This window comes from Plutella xylostella, chromosome 19, assembly GCF_932276165.1.
Source record: "Plutella xylostella chromosome 19, ilPluXylo3.1, whole genome shotgun sequence".
Lineage (NCBI taxonomy): Eukaryota > Metazoa > Arthropoda > Insecta > Lepidoptera > Plutellidae > Plutella > Plutella xylostella.
Window position 1 is genome coordinate 7,119,568 of NC_063999.1, and position 12,880 is coordinate 7,132,447.

At 41.4% G+C, this 12,880-nt stretch overlaps 1 protein-coding gene and 1 long non-coding RNA gene across 6 annotated transcripts in view; one reads left to right on the forward strand and one right to left on the reverse strand.

Moving 5' to 3' along the window:
- The window catches only part of LOC119690624 (sodium channel protein 60E-like), a 146,350-nt gene that overhangs the window by 105,679 nt on the left and 27,791 nt on the right, over nt 1-12,880 (forward strand). The gene's annotated exons all lie outside the window — the stretch shown is intronic.
- LOC119692900 lies at nt 1,498-4,868 on the reverse strand. Its single transcript, XR_007267397.1, has 3 exons — nt 4,250-4,868; nt 1,614-1,690; nt 1,498-1,531 (listed from the first exon to the last, which is right to left on the reverse strand). It is a non-coding gene; the product is annotated as an uncharacterized LOC119692900 (long non-coding RNA).

The following is a 12,880-nucleotide window of genomic DNA, read 5'->3' on the forward strand; positions in this document are numbered from 1 at the left end:
CTCAATGACGGCAATAGGTAGGAACATCGAGATTGGGCTCATTAATTTAGTCTCAGGGTGCTGGTTTCAGGTGCGGTCTGGTGAGGGTCTGATGAGGAGCAGGAACATGGCGACTGGATCTCAATGACGGCAATAGGTAGGAACATCGAGATTGGGCTCATTCATTTAGTCTCAGGGTGCTGGTTTCAGGTGCGGTCTGGTGAGGGTCTGATGAGGAGCAGGAAAATGGCGACTGGATCTCAATGATGGAAATAGCTAAGAACATCGAGATTGAGCTCATTCATTTAGTCTCAGGGTGCTGGTTTCAGGTGCGGTCTGGTGAGGGTCTGATGAGGAGCAGGAACATGGCGACTGGATCTCAATGATGACAATAGCTAAGAACATCGAGATTGGGCTTATTCATTTAGTCTCAGGGTGCTGGTTTCAGGTGCGGTCTGGTGAGGGTCTGATGAGGAGCAGGAACATGGCGACTGGATCTCAATGACGGCAATAGGTAGGAACATCGAGATTGGGCTCGTTCATTTAGTCTCAGGGTGCTGGTTTCAGGTGCGGTCTGGTGAGGGTCTGATGAGGAGCAGGAACATGGCGACTGGATCTCAATGACGGCAATAGGTAGGAACATCGAGATTGGGCTCATTCATTTAGTCTCAGGGTGTTGGTTTCAGGTGCGGTCTGGTGAGGGACGAGGGTCTGATGAGGAGCAGGAACATGGCGACTGGATCTCAATGACGGCAATAGGTAGGAACATCGAGATTGGGCTCATTCATTTAGTCTCAGGGTGCTGGTTTCAGGTGCGGTCTGGTGAGGGTCTGATGAGGAGCAGGAACATGGCGACTGGATCTCAATGATGGAAATAGCTAAGAACATCGAGATTGAGCTCATTCATTTAGTCTCAGGGTGCTGGTTTCAGGTGCGGTCTGGTGAGGGTCTGATGAGGAGCAGGAACATGGCGACTGGATCTCAATGATGGCAATAGCTAGGAACATCGAGATTGGGCTCGTTCATTTAGTCTGAGGGTGCTGGTTTCAGGTGCGGTCTGGTGAGGGTCTGATGAGGAGCAGGAACATGGCGACTGGATCTCAATGACGGCAATAGGTAGGAACATCGAGATTGGGCTCATTCATTTAGTCTCAGGGTGTTGGTTTCAGGTGCGGTCTGGTGAGGGACGAGGGTCTGATGAGGAGCAGGAACATGGCGACTGGATCTCAATGACGGCAATAGGTAGGAACATCGAGATTGGGCTCATTCATTTAGTCTCAGGGTGCTGGTTTCAGGTGCGGTCTGGTGAGGGTCTGATGAGGAGCAGGAACATGGCGACTGGATCTCAATGATGGCAATAGCTAAGAACATGGAGATTGGGCTTATTCATTTAGTCTCAGGGTGCTGGTTTCAGGTGCGGTCTGGTGAGGGTCTGATGAGGAGCAGGAACATGGCGACTGGATCTCAATGATGGCAATAGCTAGGAAAAAGTTGTTCCTGAATATCTATTTCATCAGACTGGGTGTTTTTTTGGTTACTCGCGATTATGACCCTGAAACATGAAAATGACTATAAGTTTTGATATAAATACAAGTAAATATGCCTATGTGGTATACTAGTGAATCGACACGTACGTTCTACGTATTTGCGCATTACGTCTATTTGCATTAATCATTTTTCGAGTTACTCCAAACTTCTTATACCGTCCCATCTTAAACAAAAAAAAAATATTAGTAAAGAAAATGTCAAAAAGCAAGAAGGGTTCCAGCTAGTAGCAGTCTCCGAAGTCCATCATCATGTCAGTTCAGTCAGTCCGGTGGGAAGTACTCATCACAAGAAACACTACGAGCCCAAACACGACATATCTACGTCTACCCGCCTATGAGTTCCAGTAGCAGTCTCCGAAGTCCATCATCAGGTCAGTTCAGTCAGTCCGGTGGGAAGTACTCATCACAAGAAACACTACGAGCCCAAACACGACATATCTACGTCTACCCGCCTATGAGTTCCAGTAGCAGTCTCCGAAGTCCATCATCAGGTCAGTTCAGTCAGTCCGGTGGGAAGTACTCATCACAAGAAACACTACGAGCCCAAACACGACATATCTATGTCTACCCACCTATGAGTTCCAGTAGCAGTCTCCGGAGTTCATCATCAGGTCAGTTCAGTCAGTCCGGTGGGAAGTACTCATCACAAGAAACACTACGAGCCCAAACACGACATATCTACGTCTACCCGCCTATGAGTTCCAGTAGCAGTCTCCGGAGTTCATCATCAGGTCAGTTCAGTCAGTCCGGTGGGAAGTACTCATCACAAGAAACACTACGAGCCCAAACACGACATATCTATGTCTACCCACCTATGAGTTCCAGTAGCAGTCTCCGGAGTTCATCATCAGGTCAGTTCAGTCAGTCCGGTGGGAAGTACTCATCACAAGAAACACTACGAGCCCAAACACGACATATCTACGTCTACCCACCTATGAGTTCCAGTAGCAGTCTCCGGAGTTCATCATCAGGTCAGTTCAGTCAGTCCGGTGGGAAGTACTCATCACAAGAAACACTACGAGCCCAAACACGACATATCTACGTCTACCCGCCTATGAGTTCCAGTAGCAGTCTCCGGATTCCATCATCAGATCAGTTCAGTCAGTCCGGTGGGAAGTACTCATCACAAGAAACACTACGAGCCCAAACACGACATATCTATGTCTACCCGCCTATGAGTTCCAGTAGCAGTCTCCGGAGTTCATCATCAGGTCAGTTCAGTCAGTCCGATGGGAAGTACTCATCACAAGAAACACTACGAGCCCAAACACGACATATCTACGTCTACCCGCCTATGAGTTCCAGTAGCAGTCTCCGGATTCCATCATCAGGTCAGTTCAGTCAGTCCGGTGGGAAGTACTCATCACAAGAAACACTACGAGCCCAAACACGACATATCTACGTCTACCCACCTATGAGTTCCAGTAGCAGTCTCCGGAGTTCATCATCAGGTCAGTTCAGTCAGTCCGGTGGGAAGTACTCATCACAAGAAACACTACGAGCCCAAACACGACATATCTACGTCTACCCGCCTATGAGTTCCAGTAGCAGTCTCCGGATTCCATCATCAGGTCAGTTCAGTCAGTCCGGTGGGAAGTACTCATCACAAGAAACACTACGAGCCCAAACACGACATATCTATGTCTACCCGCCTATGAGTTCCAGTAGCAGTCTCCGGAGTTCATCATCAGGTCAGTTCAGTCAGTCCGGTGGGAAGTACTCATCACAAGAAACACTACGAGCCCAAACACGACATATCTACGTCTACCCGCCTATGAGTTCCAGTAGCAGTCTCCGGATTCCATCATCAGGTCAGTTCAGTCAGTCCGGTGGGAAGTACTCATCACAAGAAACACTACGAGCCCAAACACGACATATCTACGTCTACCCGCCTATGAGTTCCAGTAGCAGTCTCCGGATTCCATCATCAGATCAGTTCAGTCAGTCCGGTGGGAAGTACTCATCACAAGAAACACTACGAGCCCAAACACGACATATCTACGTCTACCCGCCTATGAGTTCCAGTAGCAGTCTCCGGATTCCATCATCAGGTCAGTTCAGTCAGTCCGATGGGAAGTACTCATCACAAGAAACACTACGAGCCCAAACACGACATATCTACGTCTACCCGCCTATGAGTTCCAGTAGCAGTCTCCGGATTCCATCATCAGGTCAGTTCAGTCAGTCCGGTGGGAAGTACTCATCACAAGAAACACTACGAGCCCAAACACGACATATCTATGTCTACCCACCTATGAGTTCCAGTAGCAGTCTCCGGAGTTCATCATCAGGTCAGTTCAGTCAGTCCGGTGGGAAGTACTCATCACAAGAAACACTACGAGCCCAAACACGACATATCTACGTCTACCCGCCTATGAGTTCCAGTAGCAGTCTCCGGAGTTCATCATCAGGTCAGTTCAGTCAGTCCGGTGGGAAGTACTCATCACAAGAAACACTACGAGCCCAAACACGACATATCTACGTCTACCCGCCTTTGAGTTCCAGTAGCAGTCTCCGGAGTTCATCATCAGGTCAGTTCAGTCAGTCCGGTGGGAAGTACTCATCACAAGAAACACTACGAGCCCAAACACGACATATCTACGTCTACCCGCCTATGAGTTCCAGTAGCAGTCTCCGAAATCCATCATCTGGTCAGTAAAATAAAAATACAACAATATCGAGTCGGGTAAAAAAAGTACGGAAATAGGTAGGTAGGTACTTACATTTTTCGTAATCAATGAAGATTCAAGTCTCAAGAGCAAGGAAATAACTATTCGTATCTGTACAGCGATGTTTTCACTTTGAGCGGCGGAGAAAAACCGACACAGGTCCACCCACAAAGGCGCCGTGGCGCAGACTGATTTGATTTTTGAAAATTCATTGTAACAGTACGGGATAAGACAGTTGAAAAATGAACCCTATTACTTGCCGCTAAAGAATTACGAAGACCACGAAAATCGTGTTTTTTTTTAAGAGAACAGTTTATTTATTTTCTTAGTTTTGTATAGGATTTCGGACCTATAGAAATAAGTTTCGCAAAATAGAGTATATCAATTATAAGAACATATTTTTTATAAACACTAAAATCTTATAATATCTGAGATTTGCGCACCTAAACACACCCTGTTTTCATTGTTTTCACGAGAGGAGGGTAAGGAAATTTGCTTTTACTGTATAAAAAACAGTGATTTCTCCAATTAAAAAAGCAGTTTCCAGTAGTCAAAGGCTTAGGCTATCTGTAGGTACCTAAACTAGTGGACATAATTCAACGGATTCAATCGTAAACTGCACCCGAAAACTACAGATTTCTCAGTTTTGCGGGCGTTGACGAAAATGCGCTCTTAAAACCATTTTTCGTACACCCGGATTTACAAAATTGTGAGTTTGTATTTGTTAGGGACGATACCGTGCGTAAACCTTTGAAACCCCCATACGACGGCCCATACCGTGTCGTTAAAAAAGGGACAAAAGTTTTCGTTATTCAGTACCCAAATAGGCAAGCAGCAATATCTATAGACAGACTCAAACCCGCGTACATTTTATGCGAAGACAGTACTCAGAACCACGTCGATGTGACACCCGCTGACGCCGCTCGAGAGGCGCCAGTAGGTAGTCCACAACCGACGCTACGTTCTCACGATTCTACGAATGAACCGTCGTCGCTGACGTCGGCGTCGCCGCCGACTCGTGTGACACGAAGTGGTCGCGCTATCAAGCCACCAGTACGTTTTAGGTAGAATTTAAGATGTTAGTTTATTGCTTAATTTTAAGTTAGGTATATTCGTAAACTAGATAAACCTCGGTAAATAGCATTATGTTTGCGTAGGTAAGCAATACGTGTGTATGTTTATGTTAAGGCTAAGTAGGTTAGGTCACGTTAACATTAGCAATTATCGATCAATATTCAATCAGTATCTTGCAAACCATCTCAGTTGTTTAAAGTACAGACTTATATTTTAAAAAATCCTTAAACATGGGAAACTACCAAGACAAAGCTGAAGTAATTGTCGCTCAAGACCAATCGTCTGGCAAAGTTATAGAACAGTATAACTGGTTAAGTACGTGGCAGCTGGTTATTGCTGGTTTACTAGCATTAATTATATTATACTTCATTTATACCCGGACTTGCAAGAGCATTAAAAGTTGGTTGCGTTACCAAGTCACCGAATTGCCGTTGCACAGGGCACAGTTTCCGCAGCAGCAAGCCAAGCCCGCGACCCCTGCTGAGACGATGCCTTCTGCAACTCCATACATGTAAAAGTTAAGTTAATATTAGTTATGATGTAATTAGGTTAGGCGCGCGCATAGTTTTAAGTTAGTTTTAGTGAGCGTGGTCAGTGCTAAAGTGTCCTACATAAAGTGAAAGTGAAAAGTCAATTGGTGAATTCAGTGAACAAAACGTATAAGACCACCGTATTCCTTTGTTAAACTTAGGTAGATATAAACTTGCATACATTGTTGTTTCAATACTTCTAGCTAGAATATCAACTGATTAACATTCGCAGAATCATTTCATTAGCTTAGCTAAATGTAATAAGATATGGAACTTATTATTGTTTTTATTTTGTTAGAACAGCATGTGAACGTGATAAGACTTGTATAACCTACTGTTTTTGCTATACCTCTGTTGTGAATGTAACCTTGATTATGTTTGAATTAAATAACTACTTTGTATTTTAAGTTATAGTTTTGTGTCCAAAATTTTTTTGAAAAAGGGGAATGTTGTGGGCGTTCACGCACACACACATATGTAACTAATGATGTAACGTCAGTCGGTTGTAGAGACGCACTTAGCACTCACGTGCGCAAATAAATGTGATCAATAAATAAGAACACGCATTTCATTTCGGGTCACCACTCCTCCTTCTGGTAATTAGGGAAACAACCCTAAAAGCTAAAACCTGTGGTATTGAGGCGCGCAATGGCGCGCATTGCCCAGCCCATCAGACGTGGCTTACCTAATTTTGCTTTACTGTGATTACGGTTAAAATAACAACGATTTAATTATAAAGAAGTATGAATACTGCAGGTCCGCTGATATTTAATACAATATAGGTAGGTAGGAGAGTGGTTAGGCGGATCAACAGGTTATTGATTAAACTTTGCAGGGACACGGGGCCGGCTGGTGCCGTATACAGATGGTACTGTGAACTAGCTCTAATCATAAAACATAAAGTATCAAACAAATTTTTGGCTTACGTACCGCAAAAAAATGCGCAGAGTGAGCAAAAAACTAGTAAACTAAGAACTATAAGCATACTACCGATACACCGCTATCTCAGTCGGTGTGCTACGCCGTAGCTTCGTAGCACAGCTTAGCACACGGCTACGAAGTTCGTAGCACATTACGCATAAATTTAATAGAGCTGTATTTTTTTACAATTCTTATTCTTTCAGCGAGTACAATTTTATATGACCAACTACCTAATTCCGTCATTTAAAATAATATATCGCTGGAAACGGAGTATTTGTAAAATAAATTATTTAAGTGTCTGTACCCTCTTAATTTGTGACTTTGCACCAATACAAGCGACAGCCGCGGAAGTGGACGTCATTTTCAATATTGGTATAACAGGATGGTGCTTACCGACACATAAAATGCTGTATAGTGTTTAGGTGTGTATAGGTTACATTAACAAACCTAAAAGCGTTATTTTTCGAATATGAAAGTTCAGGTTCAGCATTTGTAAGCGATTAAGTGAGATTAATTCAGGAATTGCAAAATATAAATAGTGTGTGTTTTTACAGTATTTACGAAAATATAGTTTAATAAAGGAACATAAAATTGAATTACAAAATACACACTACATTGCATTGGGATTCATTCTTATAGCCCTTACCCTGCTCAGTAGATACACAATTACATAGCTAGAGGTCCACGGGTCAGGGTGGCAAAAACTTTAATTAAACTTTTTGTCAACTGAAAATTGTTTCCATTGTCGCTGTAGTCCAAAGCCAAAGCCACTGGTACACGCGGCGAGGAATCCAGATAATTAAACAACTGATACCTTGAGTTTAGATACACATTAAAGATCATGGTCTGTAAAACAAGTAAAAATATCCAGTCTACCAATTCAAATTCATTATAAATCCTGCTCTTTGATCGTGTATTTTGTAGCTAAAAACCGGATTTTAATAGCATGTATACTTTGCGCGGTATACTATGGTGCGGGTGACATCTGTCAGCTAGGATCATAATAGTCCAATCTAGCTGTAATATGCCCGTATGACTCATATCACACGCACCTCTTCCTTTGCCACTCAAACTATACCATAATTATATTAATTATTATAAGTAAAAACAGTTCATATCAACAGCTTCTCATCCTCCATGCCTACCATAAACAAAATTATATTCGACGACATTTAATAAAGTCACCCCTCACAAATTCCTGAACTATATTGGTTGAATATTTTTCCAATAAAACACAAAGCTGGTTCACACCTCGCGGTGGCGGCTTCACCGCGTGACATATTGCGTGTCGAGCCTTTGACGTGACGTCACTACGATATACGAGTAAAAGCCAAAAGCGCGAGGACGTTGTTATTCTGAGGCGCACTAGCAAATCCGATGGGTGTGAAGATTTTGTGTGTATATCTCTTTAATTATTATACCTATTAATTACCCAACTATGAAATGTAGGTAAGTAATTAATGACCATAGAACAACGCGGCTTCGGCTTAGTATAACCTTTTTGCAACACGCTGTAGTAAAGTTCTTAAACCGAAATACGACTTTCGAACACAATCTAAATTGACTTTCGACTGTGTTAAAACTAAAAGCCTTTACAATCGGCCCCATTGACAGTTTCACTCACACATAGCCGCCTCGGTTGTAGGCACTATTGGCACTCCAGTGCCGAAGTTGGCAGTTCCATCAATCCGTGTTGATTCAGTCGCGGGTTTGATTCCCGGCCAAAAGTGTGACGATCGACTGGTTTATTGTCATAGCCTGTTGCGCCGATTTCTGAACATTTCACTTGGATTAATACTGGTTTAGATTACTTTAGCACCCGACCGGCTGTAGGGTTTATTAATTATATGTTACCGTTGGAAATATATTGTATGTTTTGTGGCTGATACACGTTTACTGTAAAAGTTACTTAATATAATTGTACCAATATTGTACTAGAAATAAACAAAGTTAAATTAATAATTTAAACAAAGTTTGAGTACCTATTTGGAGTTCTGTTAAACTTTCTGCCGCGGTGATTTCGGAATGCCATCGCCAAATTGACTCACAAATAATACGGAATTTCTATGAGTACTTACTTTGATGTCATGTTGGATGAGGGTAGTATTTAATTATTTTTTATACATACTTTCATGTAAGCGTGCTGATATTATGTTATTCTCAGCTAGTCAGGCGACTGCTCCCTTACAACCTTTGTCCATCTTTTGTCCAGACAACTATTCTAACGTTATATACCATCTAGTGTCTTGTTAAGGCCGAAATACCTAGAAAATTTCACAATGGCGCCTTTGAATAAACTTTAGTATAAGAGTTGCTACGAGTCGTGTTGACTTTAGCTTTTAGTTTTCGATCGAGCCCCGCATAAGTGTGAAAGTTTCCCAAATATATTTAATTCGTTTCTCACGATTTCCCATCAATATATCCAGTGGCTTGTTGCATTTGCCGCGGCGTTGCCAAGTCACACTTGTGAATAAGCTCCACGTTGCCGCTCCGTGCTAGCACCTGCTAAAACTTTGCCAATTTACGCTTTTTGCTTGTTTATTCCGGTTAGTATGCAATCGGGTACTTACATGATTTATGTTTAAAGTTCAGCTTCAAATCAAAACCGCACGAGTTTATATTCACGTACTACGGAATAGTAAGAAAAAATATCCTGTAAAAAAACCAAGTATAATTAATCCAAAGGTCGTCTGGTAGAGATTGCTTTAAGCAATAAGACCTCCTTTTGTACTGCTTTATTTTTAGTTTAAAGTTGTGTTTTGTATTATTTTCCTTTGCAAATAAAGAGTATCATATTTTATTCATATACATTGAGTTTTTGAATGGTACTGGAATTTCAGTAAGTATCCATTTAGTGTCAGGTTTTTATACACGCACTCACGCCTTGTACTAATGTACTCCCTTGCGGGGTAGGCAGAGGTGCATTGCTGCACCCACTTTTCGCCAGACTGTTATGTTAGTCCCAATGTAATAGGGGGCGGGCCTATTGCTATTTTACGGGCACATCCAACACCCGAGAACAAATATCTGTGTTTAAACAAATATCTGCCCCAGCCAGAATCGAACCCGGGACCTTCAGCTCAGTAGTCAGGGTCACTAACCACTACGCCATTCGGTCGTCAGGTATTTATAATGCGGAAGAAAACCAAGTGAAACTTTGGCAGTACGAGTGTGCCTTTTTGGTTCTGACCAATTATATTGTTGGGGAGAAAAAATTGCGACTGAACAATTAGAACTGTTGAATTGGGCACAGTCGCCGAAGGCGTCATCTGTAATTAGGTTTTAGTGCAACATTTTTTCAGCGCTTCTGAAAAAACTATGAAATATTTAACCATAACTAAATAGATCACATCCGCTACTACCGCAGGTATACGAGTAGTATACCTAACTATACCTATAAACGTCGGCCGGAACATACATTTGAAAATAGAACCATCATTTCCAGCGCAAATCTCTCCTAATGCACTATGCATCCATTAACGCTGGGGCTAAGGGTTGGCTGGAAGAAATTGCTTTTTGGCAATAAGTCCGCCTATGTGTACAAAATTTTCTTAATTTGTATTTTTGTCTGTGTATGTTTTTGGTATGCAATAAAGTGTATATAAATAAACGCTTTCGAATCGCAATGTTTCCCCGAATACGACACCAGACAAGTTGAAAACTCAATAAGGCCAGTGAATCCCCCGACCCCTGCATTTATACGCTTATCTAGTAGATGAAATTAGTCGGGCCAAAGGACAACTTTAAGTAGATTTCCTTCCGCCTTGTAATTAACGGCTAGGGGCCTTGCTACGGATTTGACCGGCGTCTTTAAATGGAGAGTTTTATGTTAGTCTGAAATGTGTGTTAACAGTTAATAAAGTTTTTAAGTTACTAACTAAGCCAAAAGGGTCTGACTCGGGGGGTCATGCTAAACAGTAAAAGATTGATGTTCTACTACTTTTAGAAATTCGCTGAAATACCACTCTCTATAATATAAATTATCTTCCAACAATTTTTCGTTCTTTGGAACAATTTCCATGTACAGTTAAATCACAACTAGGGCACTATTCCAAAAACGCTTTTCGTATTTTTCAAAGAATTAATGATCTTCAACCGCTATTTCTGACACATTTGGCTGATCCCACTCCTAGTGTAAGTTGACCTTCGTCACTTAAAGTTTTCCGCCAACTTTCCTGTCTCGTAAATATTTGAAAGGGTTCAAGGATTAAACATGATACATTCGGGAGAGGCAGTGCGGCCGTGTCAAGGATGTCTGGACTGCATTGTTTGGCCGCAACATGCCACATTCGGGGCTATGTGGCTGCGTGTGGGGGAGCACTCTAGATTACGAAAAACAAAGTGGAGTGCTGCCGCTGTTCAGCCAACTCTACGACTCTCTCTCGATCTCGTGCATGACAGCTTCAAATTGATCGTTTTATGTCAAGTAGAGCAACCCTCCAGCATATTTTATCACGTTAGTTAAATTGCGTACATGCTTTCAAAATCGTATGGTGAAAGATGTCTTATGGCTTCCGGTTCCGTTTAATGTACGTATGTAATGTGTTGTCATTAGGTTATGATTAAAATATTTTTTTAATACTTCCGTGAAAATTATTATAAGTAGGTACACATAATTATATTAGTTACATTACTGTTACTACTTATTTACATGCACACATTTATGTAGGTACTACACTGGTACACCCGTATACTATATACTTTTAGGTATTTAGGTACTTACAAGATTTATTCAATAAATAAATGGATAACACCGACTTAGGTCACAAACAAAAGTTAAACCTAAATTAGGCAAGTTGGGTGTATAAACTTTCACACATAGTCATCACAATTTGGCTCGGCTATAATAACTTCTAAGCATTGTTTACCTAATAGCTACCACTTACGTCAACAAGGCGACATAACATTTACTCTATTGTATGGTATACTTAGTACTTACAAGAAGCGTCTACCAATTTATGTATTCTGAGATTAGATTGAGTTATAGATATATTATTATATATATATATTATTAGATTGAGTTATACTAGGATAAGTGTTATAATACATATAATACCTTAACATACGAGTTTATCATGGTGCACATCAACTTAGCTACAGCCTAAGTTTCGAAGTGTAAGGGCGGCTTGCACCAAAAGGTTAAGTATAGGATCTCTCAAAAAATATAAACAATAGCTCTTGCTCTATTAAATATAGGTAAAAGATTTAATATTGATTAACTGTTTGGTGCAAGTGACCCTAAATGAATTAAGTGCATTTTTGGTAAGCCTTTAAGTTTCAGCATTATTTTTTAAATATGTATTTTTTATTATTAACTTTTACTTCGTCATATGTATCCGTAGCTACCTACCATCTACCAAATCTAATTAACAGAAATTACCTATAAGCCCCGCATTACTTTACGTAACTACTTACTACAATGTACATAATATGTAGGTACAAACAAATGCCTTCCATACACACATCTGCTCAAAGCGTGGAGTAATGAGGGCTGTCAAGTGTTCTACCTGAACAGAGGAACGTGCTTAGCATTTAATTGACGGAGTTGCGAAGATACTCGCAGTTTTGAGCAGCAATAACTTAAAATAATTGACATATCAAGTTGAAGTGACAGCTAGCTGTAGTAAAGTTTCTACTAGTGATGTGGGTACTTAGTCAGGAATTGCAGTGGAAATTTCTTACCATAGATAGAAGTTATGATTATAATTAAGTATATTATACTTATACTGTCTTAACGCGACGTGCGTCTGCACGTTTGCCCCGTCTCACGTGGCTTCCACTTCACTGACTCCTGGCGCAGCTGCAGAAGAGGCTGCGAGATTGAAGTGCCAAAAGTACGGTCCGCTATTGGGCAGTTACATTTTTGCCCCTCTTTCCCTGGAGACCACGGGTGTGTGGGGAGTACAGGGTACAGGGCAAGGCCTTTGTAAAGGGAATAGGAAGCCGCTTGAGGAACCGTGGTCTTGACTTCCGCTCTGGGGCATATCTCATGCAGGATCTGAAGGATCTCCTTGGCGGTTCAGCGTGTGGTCGGATATGGCCCGAGTCGGATTGCTAGTGTAGGAAATGATATTTAATTATATTTTTAAATTATTATTTTAGACCATTGTTGACATTTATTTTTTATTTTTGTTACTTAGATTTATTATTATTTTTATGA